The sequence below is a fragment of the Ylistrum balloti genome, unplaced genomic scaffold (genome assembly GCF_031769215.1).
Source record: "Ylistrum balloti isolate Yb309-2 unplaced genomic scaffold, AGI_CSIRO_Ybal_v1 Utg370758, whole genome shotgun sequence".
Lineage (NCBI taxonomy): Eukaryota > Metazoa > Mollusca > Bivalvia > Pectinida > Pectinidae > Ylistrum > Ylistrum balloti.
Window position 1 is genome coordinate 403,830 of NW_026782445.1, and position 18,354 is coordinate 422,183.

At 38.0% G+C, this 18,354-nt stretch overlaps 1 protein-coding gene across 2 annotated transcripts in view; it reads right to left on the reverse strand.

Moving 5' to 3' along the window:
• Nucleotides 1-18,354, reverse strand: part of LOC132558135 (26S proteasome non-ATPase regulatory subunit 1-like) — a 233,656-nt gene that overhangs the window by 50,769 nt on the left and 164,533 nt on the right. The gene's annotated exons all lie outside the window — the stretch shown is intronic.

Genomic DNA, 18,354 nt, shown 5'->3' on the forward strand with positions numbered 1-18,354 from the left:
CACTACACACAGTGGGACACAAATCACAGTATTACCACATTACTAATAAGGAAGACAGATTTAATACAGTAGAATAAGTCAGCTATGTAGTGTAGTAGGTGTTATAAGTACTTATAAAATGGTCTACTCCACTGTTTATTACTTTTACATATCTATTATACAGAAATGTCAGAAGAATGCACAATGTTTAAAGTAAGCGACTGTAGTCTTTCTCTCTAACAGAAACAAGGATTAATGGACTTGTTTGACAGAGTTATAACACTACCATATTTATCCCAAATATGTCAATACCTGTAAGCTTACCATATACCTTAAAGTTGTGTAGGGTAATCAGTTACAGTTATCACATTGTCCTGTAAAAATCTAACCATCTGACTTAAAGTTAGAGGTATCTGGTAATAAAACACACCCTGATTTTAAGTTAAAGGTATTCCATGATAAGCCCACCCCCAGACATTTAGTCAGATGTATCATGTATTAGGGCTACTCCCTGACTTGAATCAGAGGTAATGTGTTGGTCCATGGGCTTACTGCAGCATATCTATGGTAAGGAATTAATATGGGATTCAGTTTCACCTGTTTGGTAGACCCGTATTTATAGGGATTACAAGTTCCTGCAACAGATGTTTCATTATATCTAGAATATTTCCTCTCATTAATATAAATAACACCAATTCAATATACATCCCTAATTATTACACATCAGAGAAGGTAATCAAACTGACTTATAATTGTCAAATAAACAATTAGGACAGCCTTTGTTTGATACTCATTATATCATATTCCAGTTCACATATTGTGTCACAGGATTTCACTACCCACTTAAAAATTATCTAATGATTTCAACACCCAGATTACATATGTGTCTCATTATTTCACTGCCTAGTTAAAACACAGCACCTCATTTTTTCACTGCCTAGTTAAAACACAGTGCCACATGATTTCAACACCCAGTTAAAACACAGCACCTCACTATTTCACTGCCTAGATAAAACTCTGTGCCTCATGGTTTCACTGCCCAGTTACAGCAGTGTGCCTCATGATTTCACTATCCAGTTACAGCATAGTGCCTCATGATTTCAATACCCAGTTACAGCAGTGTGCCTCATGGTTTCACTGCCCAGTTACAGCAGTGTGGCTCATGATTTCAATACCCAGTTACAGCAGTGTGGCTCATGATTTCAACACCCAGTTACAGCAGTGTGCCTCATGATTTCAACACCCAGTTACAGCAGTGTGGCTCATGATTGCAACACCCAGTTACAGCAGTGTGCCTCATGATTTCACTACCCAGTTACAGCAGTGTGGCTCATGATTTCAACACCCAGTTACAGCAGTGTGTCTCATGATCTCAATACCCAGTTACAGCAGTGTGGCTCATGATTTCAACACCCAGTTACAGCAGTGTGGCTCCTGATTTCACTATCCAGTTACAGCAGTGTGGCTCATGATTGCAACACCCAGTTACAGCAGTGTGGCTCATGATTTCACTATCCAGTTACAGCAGTGTGCCTCATGATTTCAATACCTAGTTACAGCAGTGTGCCTCATGATTCCAACACCCAGTTACAGCAGTGTGTCTCATGATTGCAACACCCAGTTACAGCAGTGTGGCTCCTGATTTCACTATCCAGTTACAGCAGTGTGCCTCATGATTTCAACACCCAGTTACAGCAGTGTGTCTCATGATTTCACTACCCAGTTACAGCAGTGTGTCTCATGATTTCACTACCCAGTTACAGCAGTGTGTCTCATGATTTCACTACCCAGTTACAGCAGTGTGGCTCATGATTTCAACACCCAGTTACAGCAGTGTGTCTCATGATCTCAATACCCAGTTACAGCAGTGTGGCTCATGATTGCAACACCCAGTTACAGCAGTGTGGCTCCTGATTTCACTATCCAGTTACAGCAGTGTGGCTCATGATTGCAACACCCAGTTACAGCAGTGTGGCTCATGATTTCACTATCCAGTTACAGCAGTGTGCCTCATGATTTCAATACCTAGTTACAGCAGTGTGCCTCATGATTCCAACACCCAGTTACAGCAGTGTGTCTCATGATTGCAACACCCAGTTACAGCAGTGTGGCTCCTGATTTCACTATCCAGTTACAGCAGTGTGCCTCATGATTTCAACACCCAGTTACAGCAGTGTGTCTCATGATTGCAACACCCAGTTACAGCAGTGTGGCTCCTGATTTCACTATCCAGTTACAGCAGTGTGCCTCATGATTTCACTATCCAGTTACAGCAGTGTGCCTCATGATTTCAATACCCAGTTACAGCAGTGTGTCTCATGATTTCAACACCCAGTTACAGCAGTGTTACAGCAGTGTGGCTCATGATTTCAACACCCAGTTACAGCAGTGTGCCTCATGATTTCAACACCCAGTTACAGCAGTGTGGCTCATGATTTCACTATCCAGTTACAGCAGTGTGCCTCATGATTTCAATACCCAGTTACAGCAGTGTGGCTCATGATTTCAACACCCAGTTACAGCAGTGTGGCTCATGATTTCACTATCCAGTTACAGCAGTGTGGCTCATGATTTCAATACCCAGTTACAGCAGTGTGTCTCATGATTTCAATACCCAGTTACAGCAGTGTGGCTCATGATTTCAACACCCAGTTACAGCAGTGTGCCTCATGATTTCAATACCCAGTTACAGCAGTGTGGCTCATGATTTCAATACCCAGTTACAGCAGTGTGCCTCATGATTTCACTACCCAGTTACAGCAGTGTGCCTCATGATTTCACTACCCAGTTACAGCAGTGTGGCTCATGATTTCAACACCCAGTTACAGCAGTGTGCCTCATGATTTCAATACCTACTTGATGTATTTTGCCTTGTGAATTCAATAATTAAGTATAACACTCCTCAAATTCAATAACTCAGTAAAAAAGTAAGCTGATGAACTTGATAACAGACATCAGGTTTGAGTAAAGAATGAATTAAAACCAAGAACATCACTTATTCACAACACATTACAGATATGGTTAGGATTAATGATTGATGAAAGCTGTCACCAGTATCAATGAAACACATGTACAATCTTCACCCATATCTTTTTATCAGTTCAGCTAAGTAATTTCTTTCATAAATCTTACATGACCTTAAGTTATCTAGAGACAGGGGTGACCTGTCTCGGGTCACATATTGACCCTAGGTCACCCTGTGACCTGCCCCAAGGTTTAATTATTTCAGTCTAGGCCACGCCTGACTTGTTAGAGGTTCACATCACAGCTTCTCCCCCTCATTATCTGATCGTCACACCACTTCACCTTTATTCACCTGGACGCTAACATGTTAACCAGCTTCAATATATAACTTCTTTTCCATAAAACCTCATTATGAAGTAATTACATCCCTTTCCTTTAATGTACATACAATTTTAAAAAGGTACATCAATTTTTTATATTGTAATAAAAAAAATCATATTTTCTCAACTGTTGATTTATAATGAAATTGTGAGCTACGATGACCTTATCTCATACACTGATATACTTTGGTGTTCAGTGGAATTTGATTTTAATGAATAATAGGTTTCATACCTGCTCCCCGTTCTGAGTGATTGGGTCAAGTCCCTAACTGTTCCGGATGATCCTATTGTCACATTGAAGGTAAATGATATATTGCTGACAGGCCGACATCTTACATATTTGACAGGTGAATATTCGTCAGGTGTAAAACAGCCGATTCACACCAAAGGCATGGCCGCTAATTCAGAAACCAGGTAATTACAAATTTAATATTACAGATACTTTTGTACTTGGATCTTATTGTGATGTCATCAGACTGTCCTCAATACAATACTTGGTTACAGATTGTCGAGTTTTATATATATCTTTAGATATATATCATCTTATCCCATATTGTCTGGTACATTCTTAATTAATACATAATTTCAAAAGAATTTCTTTTCTTTTAAAAATCATGAAACTATTAAGTGTTCTACTGTCACCACAAAAGTTATTTTTAGATACTTTCTATTGATACAGCACCCACAATAAGATAAAGAAAATAATTATGAGACTTCAAAGTGTAAAACATACCAGTTAGGCAATTTCGTTTCATCAATCTCACATGAATATGAAAACAGAAGTTAAATATTCTGTTTATCACAGACTTTAACTGCATACAGTTCTGAGGCATAACAAGGCATGTTATACCGTGACATCAGTGATATCAAATCATGTCTACCAAATGTTTGTGGTTATGATGGGAAAACATGGGCTGGACAAAACTTCTAGGGTATGACACCGTGCCTCTCATTAGTCTTCTCTTAGAAGGAGGATCCATGGTTCTAAATTATTTGTAGAAGGTGAGAGAGACAACTTTACACACTGTAAGTACAAAGGAGCTGTCTAATCAACACTGAGTAACAATGAAATTTAATGGGAGTACACTTCTAACTAATCACTATACAGACCACCTGCTTGTCTGAGTACTGTCTGTTTGTTGAGGACAAATCAGTATTGAACCCTGTTTTGTGTGGCTGAATACAGAAGTCATATGTCCAGACATCCAAATGAGAGTAAAATATTGAGGTAGGGATGAACTTATTAAATTGCTAGAAGTGGTATTTATAGTAAGTCAATAAGAGTGGTATTTGTTAGTGAATTACTAGGAGTGGTATTTCACAGTAAAACACTAGCAGTGGTATTTCACAGTAAAACACTAGGAGTGGTATTTGATAGTGAAACACTAGGAGTGGTATTTGATAGTGAAACACTAGCAGTGGTATTTGATAGTGAAACACTAGGAGTGGTATTTGATGGTGAAACTCTAGCAGTGGTATTTCACAGTAAAACACTAGGAGTGGTATTTGATGGTGAAACACTAGCAGTGGTATTTGATGGTGAAACACTAGGAGTAGTATTTGTTCATTGAATTCTGAATGATCGTAGACAGTCACTAAGTACATGTACTTGTAGGATTCTATACATATGTACATGGTCTCTAAAGACCACATGAATTACTTGCTTGGTGTGACCAACATCAGCACTAGTTCCTGATGATAAACACCATTGTGTTAACATGAGAGAGATCTTGTGATTGAAGATTGCGTGAGAGTTTGATCAATGACTTAGATGGTTAGTGAATGATACTAAACAGAAAACAAGGAAAACAGAGAATGATCCTCTTCCTGAATACCAACAGATCACGCAACTAGTGAGCAGACAGAGCTATACATACTCTGTAGAAATATTGGTAGAATGTCAGAGTAGATAGTGATCCAAAGAGTTCCCAATCAAGTAATGATAGTCAGTATTCAGAGAAATGATGGGAAACCGTCTGAATCAATTATCTCTTTAACCCAGAGTCTGTAGGACATGTATAGCCAACATCCTTCAGAACAGACCCACATGTACTGCAGACTTACACAACAAGCAGAACATCAAGACCCCCTTGTTAGAAGACAATTATAGTACCTTCACTGGATTCTTCGTCAGGTGTGGCCTACATTAATTACTACATGAAAATAATTCTAGTCAACAGATGAAGCTCATCTAAAGTGCTTCATTAACAAGTTGATATTGTAATTCCAGCATATTACCACTTGTTTGCTCTGGGCCAGTGAGATGCTCTGTATCTAAAGTATAACCCATCTTACAGAACTTGCAATTGTAGTAGTACCCTCACCTGAATACCATGTTAGAATGTTTGTGATTGGTTACCTGACAAAAAGATCTATTGTTACCATGTTTGTGATTGGTCACCTGACAAATATATCTATTGTTACCATGTTTGTGATATGTCACCTGACAAATATACCTGTTGTAACTATGTTTGTTGTTGGTCACCTGACAAATATACCTGTTGTAACTGTGTTTGTTGTTGGTCACCTGACAAATATACCTGTTGTAACTGTGTTTATTGTTGGTCACCTGACAAATATACCTGTTGTAACTGTGTTTGTTGTTGGTCACCTGACAAATATATATGTTGTAACTATATTTGTGATTAGTCACTTGGCAAATGAAATAGCTGAAATTATCTGAGAAGAATTGATATATAAATTACTAGAGGCACCAGGTATATTTATAAAATAGTACAGATTTGTGTGTTTTCTACACACTCTGCCTAAATGAGGAAGACTTTGATGATGAGCCTGTCAGTATTACCAGTAGAGAGATATCCAAGGGGCAGCAGTAATGTAATGAAATGGTATTAATAGAATTTCTGTAATCATGTTGTACCCCCCAGCTAAATACCTTTTATTTCTTCCTTAAATAGTTCTCTGGGTGCTTAGCAGGGTCAGATGACAATCACAAAAATTCTTGGACTCAAAGTCACATCCTATTATTAGTCAAGCAAAGTTTTCTGGCAATATCCTAAATATAAAGGTGAGTTCATTAGGGAGGACAGAAAGATTTGGGATAACTGAATGTCTAGCCTTACATCAGATAGAGTCATCCTCCACCTTATAGAACATTGGTGACATTGATGGGAAATAGAGGACATCAACAAATACCTTGAGTCTACTTGTCATGGTACAGAAGAAGTAGGATTTTTAAGAAATTGCTCTACTTCCTGTATTTGACTCAGTCACTCCCACAGAGCAAAGACCAGCCGTTACACACAATTGAGTCTTTTCCATTTTAGGATGCTTTAGACCATATTTGGACAAAATCCCATCATTCTTTACATAGAGAGTTAGTTTTTTTTAAGAATTTGCTCTATTTCTGCTATTGGGCCATGCCCCTCAAGGCCTTGAGGGCAAAGACCCATCATTTATATAAAAATTGTCCCCCTTCCACTAAAGATGCTTCTCATCCAATTTTGTCAAAATCTGCATGGTTGTTTATGACTTAAGTAGAGATTTTTCTTAATAAAGTAGACAGATGATGGATGCTACAGTATGGAATCATCAGTCCTTCAGACCAGGTGAGCTTCAAACCATACTAGTATACATTTGTATTAATTACAGCACCACACCAGTATACCTTTGTACAAATTAAAACACTATACCAGCATACCTTTTCACCAATCAGAATCCAATATAACATCGCTATTGGGGAAGTACACAACAGTTGAACAGTTCAGTGTTTACCAGGAATGTTGGGTGACAAAGCCTGCTGTGATAACCTGTTATTGAGGTAATCATTGTGACGCCCATCAGTCTATAAATCAGTAAATCTGACAGCTAATCCTAACAAGCATGGCTACATGTCTTTCTAACTTTCCAATCACCTTTTACACACACAGATGTTACTATTGGTCATTTCACAGTCCTCAATTTATCACCAATAAAAGGAATTGTATAGAGATGGCATCAAGCTGACATTCAGATTATGTGCCAAGCTCCCTCTTCTTTCTATAGATATATATATACTTACAATTAAATTGGAATGTAGAGTGATGGTGAAGGTTGTGGAATGGAGGGTAGAGTGGTGGTGAAGGTTGTGGTTTGGAGGGTAGGGTGGTGATAAAAGCTGTGGGTTGGAGGGTACGGTGGTGATAAAGACTGTTGGTTGGAGGGTAGGGTGGTGATAAAGACTGTGAGTTGAAGGGTTGGGTAGTGATAAAGATTGTGGGTTGAAGGGTAGGGTGGTGATAAAGACTGTGGGTTGGAGGGTAGGGTAGTGGTAAAAGCTTTGGGTTGGAGGGTAGGGTGGTTGTAAAAGCTGTGGGTTGGAGGGTAGGGTGATGGTGAAAGGTTGTGGGTTGGAGGGTAAGGTGGTGGTAAAGGCTGTGGGTTGGAGGTAGAGTGATGGTGAAGGCTGTGGGTTGGAGGGTAGAGTGATGGTGAAGGTTGTGGGTTGGAGGGTAGAGTGATGGTGAAGGCTGTGGGTTGGAGGGTAGGGTGGTGGTAAAAGCTGTGGGTTGGAGGGTAGGGTGATGTTGAAGGTTGAGGGTCAGAGGGTAGGGTGGTGATAAAGACTGTTGGTTGGAGGGTAGGGTGGTGGTAAAAGCTGTGGGTTGGAGGGTAGGGTGATGGTGAAGGTTGTGGGTTGGAGGTAGAGTGATGGTGAAGGCTGTGGGTTGGAGGGTAGAGTGATGGTGAAGGTTGTGGGCCAGAGGGTAGGGTGGTGGTAAAGGTTGTGGGTTGGAGGGTAGGGTGGTGGTAAAAGCTGTGGGTTGGAGGGTAGGGTGATGTTGAAGGTTGAGGGTCAGAGGGTAGGGTGGTGATAAAGACTGTTGGTTGGAGGGTAGGGTGGTGGTAAAAGCTGTGGGTTGGAGGGTAGGGTGATGGTGAAGGTTGTGGGTTGGAGGTAGAGTGATGGTGAAGGCTGTGGGTTGGAGGGTAGAGTGATGGTGAAGGTTGTGGGCCAGAGGGTAGGGTGGTGGTAAAGGTTGTGGGTTGGAGGGTAGGGTGGTGGTAAAAGCTGTGGGTTGGAGGGTAGGGTGATGGTGAAGGTTAAGGGTCAGAGGGTAGGGTGGTGATAAAGACTGTTGGTTGGAGGGTAGGGTGGTGGTAAAAGCTGTGGGTTGGAGGGTAGGGTGATGGTGAAGGTTGTGGGTTGGAGGTAGAGTGATGGTGAAGGCTGTGGGTTGGAGGGTAGAGTGATGGTGAAGGTTGTGGGCCAGAGGGTAGGGTGGTGGTAAAGGTTGTGGGTTGGAGGGTAGGGTGGTGGTAAAAGCTGTGGGTTGGAGGGTAGGGTGATGGTGAAGGTTGAGGGTCAGAGGGTAGGGTGGTGATAAAGACTGTTGGTTGGAGGGTAGGGTGGTGGTAAAAGCTGTGGGTTGGAGGGTAGGGTGATGGTGAAGGTTGTGGGTTGGACAGTGATGGTGGTTTGCAGGGTAGGGTAATATTTAAGGTTGTGGGCTGTGGGCTACTGGAGGAAAGTTTACAATAACCTGATTGCTTATAAAAGTGGCACATCCCCAACTCTAGATATCTATAGATATACTGAAAATTAGTTTTGATAAAAATTAAGTTTACCAATATACATCCCACATTTCATCATATATAGCTTGAATAAGTCAGGAGAAACATTTGGTATTAAAAAAATTTCAATTTAATCAAAAAACTTTGGGAAAATATACATTATAGAGTGATGCTATACAATGCAGAAGCCTTTGGACAGACAGACAGTCTAGGATGGGGTGGCCAAACAGGTGTGGAGGTCAAACTGGGAGCCAGTAACCTTTACCATTAAACAGCTAGGCATCGTATCTGTTTGGTATTTCATACTCATAAAAATAAAGACATAAATCACATTTCTTTCCTCTACACAAGGTAGACGGTAAATATTTTCGATAGCATATCATTTTCAGCAGTAAAGTGGTGTTACTGTTTTCAGTAGAATAGTTCACCATTCTGCTTGGTCGATTTGAACCTTGTTTTGAAGGTGAGTTCAGGGTGTAAATGAATAGGTGAAAAGTTGACTATATCACTGGGCTAAATTCATCTCTACAACATTGTCAGAAAAATGTGAAAAATGTAAAAATCTGTAATTTCAAATCAAAAATCTAATCTATAGTTTTGATATGATTTAAATTGTACCCCTTTAGACCTTAACTATGTACACTTCTGCCTAAACTGGTAAATGAACGGAGAAACTCTGACTGATAATGATGATACTGATAGTCACACACAAGTCTGGCTGAAGTGGTACACCTACAAACTCACACCGATACTCAATATCATGAGGGATCACAATAACACCACTCAGTGGTATTTCTCATGTCCACTGTGTTTCATAACATAAGTTGAGGTAGTATGAAGTATTACCTTGACCAAACTTTACAACAAAAATTACAAAACTTTATTTTGAAAATATTTACTCCAAAGAAAATCATTGACATCCAAATCAAACTGCAAGCACACAACTACCTTAGGTTTTAAACAAGTTTAAAAAAAAACTGGTCAAAATTACCAAGTACAAACTTTCAAAGCCGCCTTAATGAACAAGCTGGCATCCACCGACTATTTGTGAGGGAAATCAAATGTAGATAAAACAGATACATTCAGGAATATTATCATAAACATTCAAACTTGACATGTAACATACTGACCTATGTTTACTAAACCAGAACCATCCTCCAACATTGATCTAATTTAACCAATCTGTTTTCCTCACCTACGTATCTGATTGAAGAACTTCTAGTTATCAAAACAGTACAGGAACACTCATTTTCACATAAACTGCAGCCTTACAAACATATAAACAGCAGTCATACAAACATATAAACAGCAGTCTTACAAACATACAAACAGCAGTCTTACAAACATACAAACAGCAGTCTTACAAACATATAAACAGCAGCCTTACAAACATATAAACAGCAGTCTTACAAACATATGAACAGCAGTCATACAAACATACAAACAGCAGTCTTACAAACATGTAAACAGCAGTCTTACAAACACGTAAACAGCAGTCATACAAACATATAAACAGCAGTCTTAAAAACATATAAACAGCAGCCTTACAAACATACAAACAGCAGTCTTACAAACATATAAACAGCAGCCTTACAAACATATAAACAGCAGTCTTACAAACATATAAACAGCAGTCATACAAACATACAAACAGCAGTCATACAAACATACAAACAGCAGTCTTACAAACATATAAACAGCAGTCTTAAAAACATGTAAACAGTAGTCATACAAACATATAAACAGTAGTCTTAAAAACATGTAAACAGCAGTCTTACAAACACGTAAACAGCAGTCTTAAAAACATGTAAACAGCAGTCTTACAAACCTTTATCAGACATTGAAGTATAGTTTGGGGTACAAACTGTACATATAAACAGTAGTCTTACAAACCTTTATCAGACATTGAAGTATAGTTTTGGGCACAAACTGTACATATAAACAGTAGTCTTACAAACCTTTATCAGACATTGTAGTATAGTTTTGGGCACAAACTGTACATATAAACAGCAGTCTTACAAACCTTTATCAGACATTGAAGTATAGTTTGGGGTACAAACTGTACATATAAACAGTAGTCTTACAAACCTTTATCAGACATTGAAGTATAGTTTGGGGCACAATCAGTGCAGAAATAATTGTACCTTTTATTCATCTACTACTTTTGTTTCAATATGATGTAGAAAATGCAAAAGCTTTGATGATTGCTGGCAAATTAGGATTAAGGTTCAATTGAGATACAAAATATCTGTACTTGTTGTTTTTGTAAAGGGAATTATGGCCACAACTGATTTGCACTGAAGAAATGCTGAGAAATATTACCATCACAAGTACACTGAGATCTGCCATTTTGACATGGTAGTTTACTCATCAATCCAGTCTTGTGATTCAGAGGAATTACTGGGTGCAAAATTGTCCTGAATTTAAACTTGATAACAATTAAATCTCCATGACAACCAATCCTTTTTCCACACATATATTTTCTTCCTTATTGGTGATTCTATAGAAATATTCCCATTTTGACACATTAAGCTCCTCAGTAGCATACCAATGTGGAGGCTAGTTGAGGCCATCCGGTGCAGTATTGGAGACTCTGAACACACAGAGCTCTGACAGCACTTCCTTATGTTAAATAGACAACTGATTAGCACACTTAACCAAGATGTTTGAACCTACAGGAGGACAAAACAGTAATATAGTACAAGTTACCCCGTCATCATTCATCTAAAGAATAATCCCAACATGGACAATAATTAGTCAGCACAATGATGAGCTGGGTTTGACAAGCCATCGAGGATTACATGAGGATTAAAAGGTGACTAGCTGGTCACGACCTACACACAATGCAGCAAGCCTATTTGTGATGTCATTGTTAATTATATCATTAAAACAGGAAAATATTTGTGGAATTGTTAAGTGATTTTCTTAGGGTGTGAAATAGTGATGATATTGTTACTCCTAAAAAGGTTTTAAAGCAAAAATTATTAGGTGCTAATTTCATTATACATATCTTAAAGTTAGTGAGCAATCTGCTTGTGTAACTATTTCATGTCGATCCTTACTCATTCCATCGTCAGGTACAGAAAGTTGCTACAATTTCATCCTATAATGCTAGTCTTCTTCCACCGTCAACATCAGAAGCATAGAAAATGAACTCCTGCTCTCATAAATGCTCAAGTCTAATTATATCATGATCAAAGGCACTGAATTGTATAAAACACTAAAAGGCTTAAATACAAGTAATATTAACTTTTAATCATCAGGCCTATTAGACATACTTCACTGTGTAGGATTAGAGAACCAATGAAATATAGGATTGTAGGTTACACCATTATGGAAACTTAAATAACACACACCACTAAGGTGTGGCATAGCATAACACTGTAAACAATACCATTACAATGACTTAATAGGATCATTTTGGGGATTTATGATCAGAGTTGTCTCCCTTGAATTTTTTAAGAAAACAATGCCACAATTTTATTTTTTATCTACAGAAGAGATATTTCCCATGGATTATTCAAACCTCTTTTTTATTCCTGAAATTATTTCCGGTATTAGATATTGAGTGCGAGTTTGACAGTGGGTATTGTTATGTTAAGTTTGGTCATGCATTTTGTTTGTTCCTTCAACTGATCCAAATGACCCTTATGTTTAAGAAAATTTCCCTTAACCATTATTTTTTCTAGAATGTCTCGGTCTTAATTTGAAGGATACTGTTTATCCATCACAACTACCTCACTATGACCTTTCCCCTAATAACCTAGACCTTGTCCTTAACACCCAACAGCTCCTGATCCGGTTCAGGTCAAACTTTGAGCTTTTAGTCTGTCACTATGTTATTATAGTAGCTGCCAACAGGCACATTGATCTAGCAATCAGGTGACCTTTGACCCTGGTGACTATATACATACAGCAAGAACCAGCAGTCATTCCTAATGCTAAAGGACTTGTGCACTAACGACTGAAATACATGACCATTAATCATTCTAACACACAAACGCTGATTCATAATTGACAATAAAATATATGTCCAAATATGGAAACAGAAATGAAACACCTCAAGCTGTTTTCTTCTCTGTTTTTATAGCTTAGTTTTTAGTTTGAATTGGTGAAACTGCAGCTGTAATTGGACATTATCACAAAACATCAGTATTCTTCTCTACCATAGCAGTAACACATCAGTAATGACATATTTCAAACCTTCTTTTGATTTACTCAAGCTGTCCCAGTTAAATGTACAATGATTCTGAAATACTAAAACATGTCTGTATAGCTGAATTTCATATCAAACTACAAATCTCTATACTGTTCACACATCATAATTTGTGTTTATTTCTTTACTTCTCTTGTCATTTTACTTTTGTGGAGACTAATGTCCCTAATGGTAACAGGAGCATGCATACATATCCATAGTCTGAAAGGATCGAAGTATTTATCCGTGATTTAATTTTTGTCCTGGTTACAGATGATAGACCAACTTCCTCCCTCTATAAAAAATGACAAATTCCAGTGCCCAGCAAGGGACAGCATTCAGGCAGTGTTTTATCTAGTTTACAACAGCGTGATAGTTACAAATCATACATTGATGATAAAACATTTTTCTACATATTTCCACTAGTTTCTCTCAACAACTTCACCTTCTTACATATTTACAATGGCCACTAATACGTGGAATTTCTCGAGTGTTGTCATTTCAAACCGACCAAAAAGTAACGTTTTGTGATTGACACCAATAGTAAATGACAAACACAAGTGTAGAGAGATTCCACAGTCTTTAAACAGTAAAATCACTTCAATAGTCCCTTTTCTCTTCATATCGTCGATGGAATTTTGGTTCCATATATTGTACCTGAAAGCCAAAATTCTACCAGACAAAAGTGCATCTGAAACAGCCTTCTCTATTGATAAACGATACCAGACAGCTCACATGAACTGAGTATTTAGTCACAGCAGAATTCATGTTAATTTTAAACTTTTATCACTCTACAGTAAGATGTAACAGTTAATTAACTGGGTTAAGGTCCATAGAGAAATACAACTGTGCTGAAAAATCATTCAAGTTTGATGAAGACTGGCCATGTCACAGAGTAATTTCAAAAGCTATCTGTGTGTGTTAAACCACTCATATAGCTAACAGATATTATCAGTGTGAATCGAAAGCATAACATTAGGACAGGTCTTAATAAATATGAAGTCAGTAAATAGAAGTAAATGACAAAAGGCCAAGAGACCAGGTTCATCACTTTTTTTATTGTCAATGAGTTTCACCCTACATGAGTTTCTTCAGCAGTTCATCATTTTTTATTGTCAATGAGTTTCACCCTACATGAGTTTCTTCAGCAGTTCATCATTTTTTATTGTCAATGAGTTTCACCCTACATGAGTTTCTTCAGCAGTTCATCATTTTTTATTGTCAATGAGTTTCACCCTACATGAGTTTCTTCAGCAGTTCATCATTTTTTATTGTCAATGAGTTTCACCCTACATGAGTTTCTTCAGCAGTTCATCATTTTTTCTTGTCGATGAGTTTCACCCTACATGAGTTTCTTCAGCAGTTCACCATTTTTTATTGTCAATGAGTTTCACCCTACATGAGTTTCTTCAGCAGTTCATCAATTTTATATTGACAACCAGTTTCACCCTACTCAGGCCTTTTCAGTGGTTCATCAATATTTTTTTGTCGATGAATTTTGCCAAACATTGGCTTTTTTCAGAGGTTCATCAATTCTATATTGTCTACCAATTTTGCTCTACTCTGGCTTTTTCACGGGTTAGACAATATAAGATTGATGAACCTGACCTTTCTGTCCTTCCTGACTAATGCTTACTTATCAAACTCATACATCATCCACCCTGAAAACATGCACTTTTTGGTATCCAGACAAGGGGCCTCAGTATTAATGTACCCCCAGCTACTCACCCTTCTGTTATATAAAGTTATAACAGAATCGATGACACTGTCATTACAGTGGTAATGTGGTTTCTGCCTCACAGAAAATAATCATACAATAATTGCAGAATTAAATCTATAGTCACGTTAAAATTGAAATTCAATTGTGTTTTGATTAACAAAGGTGATACAATTACGAGTTAGGATTAATGGATTAACTCCATGGTGATCTGCTATCAAGTATTTCTGAAAGCTTTCTTACTAAAATAGTAAAAACTCTGAGGAGGACTGACAAAGATGGAATAAAAATTGTTGACTGTATGAGTGGGCTAACTGTAGAAGATCAGTGCTCAATGAAGTATGAAATTTTACTTTTCATGTAACAATAAATACATAGTATCAATATTTCATTAGTTATAACTGATACACTTGATTGAACACATTAAAATTCTATCTTAGTTCTACTGGACTGACACAGCTAACTTTTGTGTGTATTAGAAATCTTTGATTTCAATCTACAGGCCTGATTTAAAGTAAGATATTGTCCAAACAGAAAACTTCTAAATGACATTCTCCACCAAATATCATAATCTTTATAACACAGACCTGAAGTATTTCATGATGGTTGATCATATATAATGTCTTGTGAAAATATAAAAACCTCAAACTGTACTGAAATATTTCACGAAGGAGTGAAAAGTACTGTTACAAATGAAACTTTCTCTACTAAAAATGGTTCTGGATTAGAGAGGCAAGGGTTATGGATGCTGTGTGGGACTGAAATACAGAACTTGTATCTACAGGTTATCAGGTAACACAGTGTTACTAACTATACCTTATCACTTTGTACAAACACCTGTAACACAGCATTACAAACTACACCTGAACACTCTGTACAAACACCAGTAACACAGTGTTACTAACTATACCTTTACACTCTGTACAAACACCAGTAACACAGCGTTACAAACTACACCTGAACACTATGTACAAACACCTCATTTGAAGTACTACAATCAGACAGACCTCATTGATAAACTTAGTACTAACACCAACCCAGACCTCATCGGTAAACTCAGTACTAACACCAACGCAGACCTCATTGATAAACTCAGTACTAACACCAACACAGACCTCATTGATAAACTTAGTACTAACACCAACGCAGACCTCATTGATAAACTTAGTACTAACACCAATGCAGACCTCATCGGTAAACTCAGTACTAACACCAACGCAGACCTCATTGATAAACTTAGTACTAACACCTATGCAGACCTCATTGATAAACTCAGTACTAACACCAACGCAGACCTCATTGATAAACTTAGTACTAACACCAACGCAGACCTCATTGATAAACTCAGTACTAACACCTACGCAGACCTCATTGATAAACTCAGTACTAACACCAACGCAGACCTCATTGATAAACTTAGTACTAACACCAACGCAGACCTCATTGATAAACTCAGTACTAACACCAACGCAGACCTCATTGATAATTTTAGTACTAACACCTACGCAGACCTCATTGGTAAAATGAAACCCGCATCAGTGAAATGAAACCCACTTAATATCATCCTCCATTTGTCAGGGGAAATTGTGATCATAAACGAAATGTGGCATGAACAGTTGACACATTTTTCCGGACATCTTAAGCCGGAAGTTAATTTTCTGATGCACCAAACTGACTTGTTTCTAACATTGTTTTTAGACAAGAAATTTTTAATTTGACTTGTTTTTCCCATAAGGAAAGTAATTTTCCTTAACTTTCGTTTGTTTATTCTTAGAAATATCAAAACTATTATCATCAATTATCGTGAACCAACATATCCGAATACCAAGACAGACCTCGTCAGTATACATAGTACTAACACCTAGACAGACCTCCGTCAGTATACATAGTACTAACACCTAGACAGACCTCGTCAGTATACATAGTACTAACACCTAGACAGACCTCTGTCAGTATACATAGTACTAACACCAAGGCAGGCCTCTGTCAGTATACATAGTACTAATACCTAGGCAGGCCTCTGTCAGTATACATAGTACTAACACCTAGACAGACCTTGTCAGTATACATAGTACTAACACCTAGACAGACCTCGTCAGTATACATAGTACTAACACCTAGACAGACCTCTGTCAGTATACATAGTACTAACACCTAGTCAGACCTCCGTCAGTATACATAGTACTAACACCTAGACAGACCTCATCAGTATACATAGTACTAACACCAAGGCAGGCCTCTGTCAGTATACATAGTACTAACACCTAGACAGACCTCCGTCAGTATACATAGTACTAACACCTAGGCAGACCTCGTCAGTATATATAGTACTAACACCTAGACAGACCTTGTCATTATACATAGTACTAACACCTAGACAGACCTCGTCAGTATACATAGTACTAACACCTAGACAGACCTTGTCATTATACATAGTACTAACACCTAGACAGACCTCGTCAGTATACATAGTACTAACACCTAGACAAACCTCCATCAGTATACATAGTACTAACACCTAGACAGACCTCGTCAGTATACATAGTACTAACACCAAGGCAGGCCTCTGTCAGTATACATAGTACTAACACCTAGACAGACCTCTGTCAGTATACATAGTACTAACACCTAACACCTACCGACACCAAGGCAGACCTCCATCAGTATACATAGTACTAACACCTAGACAAACCTCCATCAGTATACATAGTACTAACACCTAGACAGACCTCCATCAGTATACATAGTACTAACACCTAGACAGACCTCGTCAGTATACATAGTACTAACACCTAGACAAACCTCCATCAGTATACATAGTACCAACACCATAGTACTAACACCAGACAAACCTCCATCAGTATACATAGTACTAACACCTAGACAGACCTCCATCAGTATACATAGTACTAACACCTAGACAGACCTCGTCAGTATACATAGTACTAACACCAAGGCAGGCCTCTGTCAGTATACATAGTACTAACACCTAGACAGACCTCTGTCAGTATACATAGTACTAACACCTAGACAAACCTCCATCAGTATACATAGTACCAACACCAAGGCAGACCTCCATCAGTATACATAGTACTAACACCTAGACAGACCTCGTCAGTATACATAGTACAAACACCAAGGCAGGCCTCTGTCAGTATACATAGTACTAACACCTAGACAGATCTCGTCAGTATAGTGCTGTTGGATAGCTGTGTAGGAGCCTGGTGTAGCTATGGTAGGCAGCAGTTGAGAGGCTGATGCTCGTCACATATACCTGTGCTGCTCTCAGGCTAACATGTAATAATAACACACTCCCAGTTACAAAAGGTCCAATTGGGTGTGGGCACGGATTGTAATAACAATTTGGAGTCACAAACAATAGTGTAATGGTATTAGGTAGAATTTTAGGTAAATAATCATATCTTTCTTGTGTGTATTGTCACATTGCGCTGTGAATTGATTTCTTTCTTGAACAAAGTATTTTACAAAAACTTATTGGCTCAGAAAAAAATCAAATAAGATATCTAAACATTTCCATCAAATCTATGCCTGGAAATAATGGTTCATCTTGAAAACGTTGAATTAAAAACAATTTATTTGTTTCT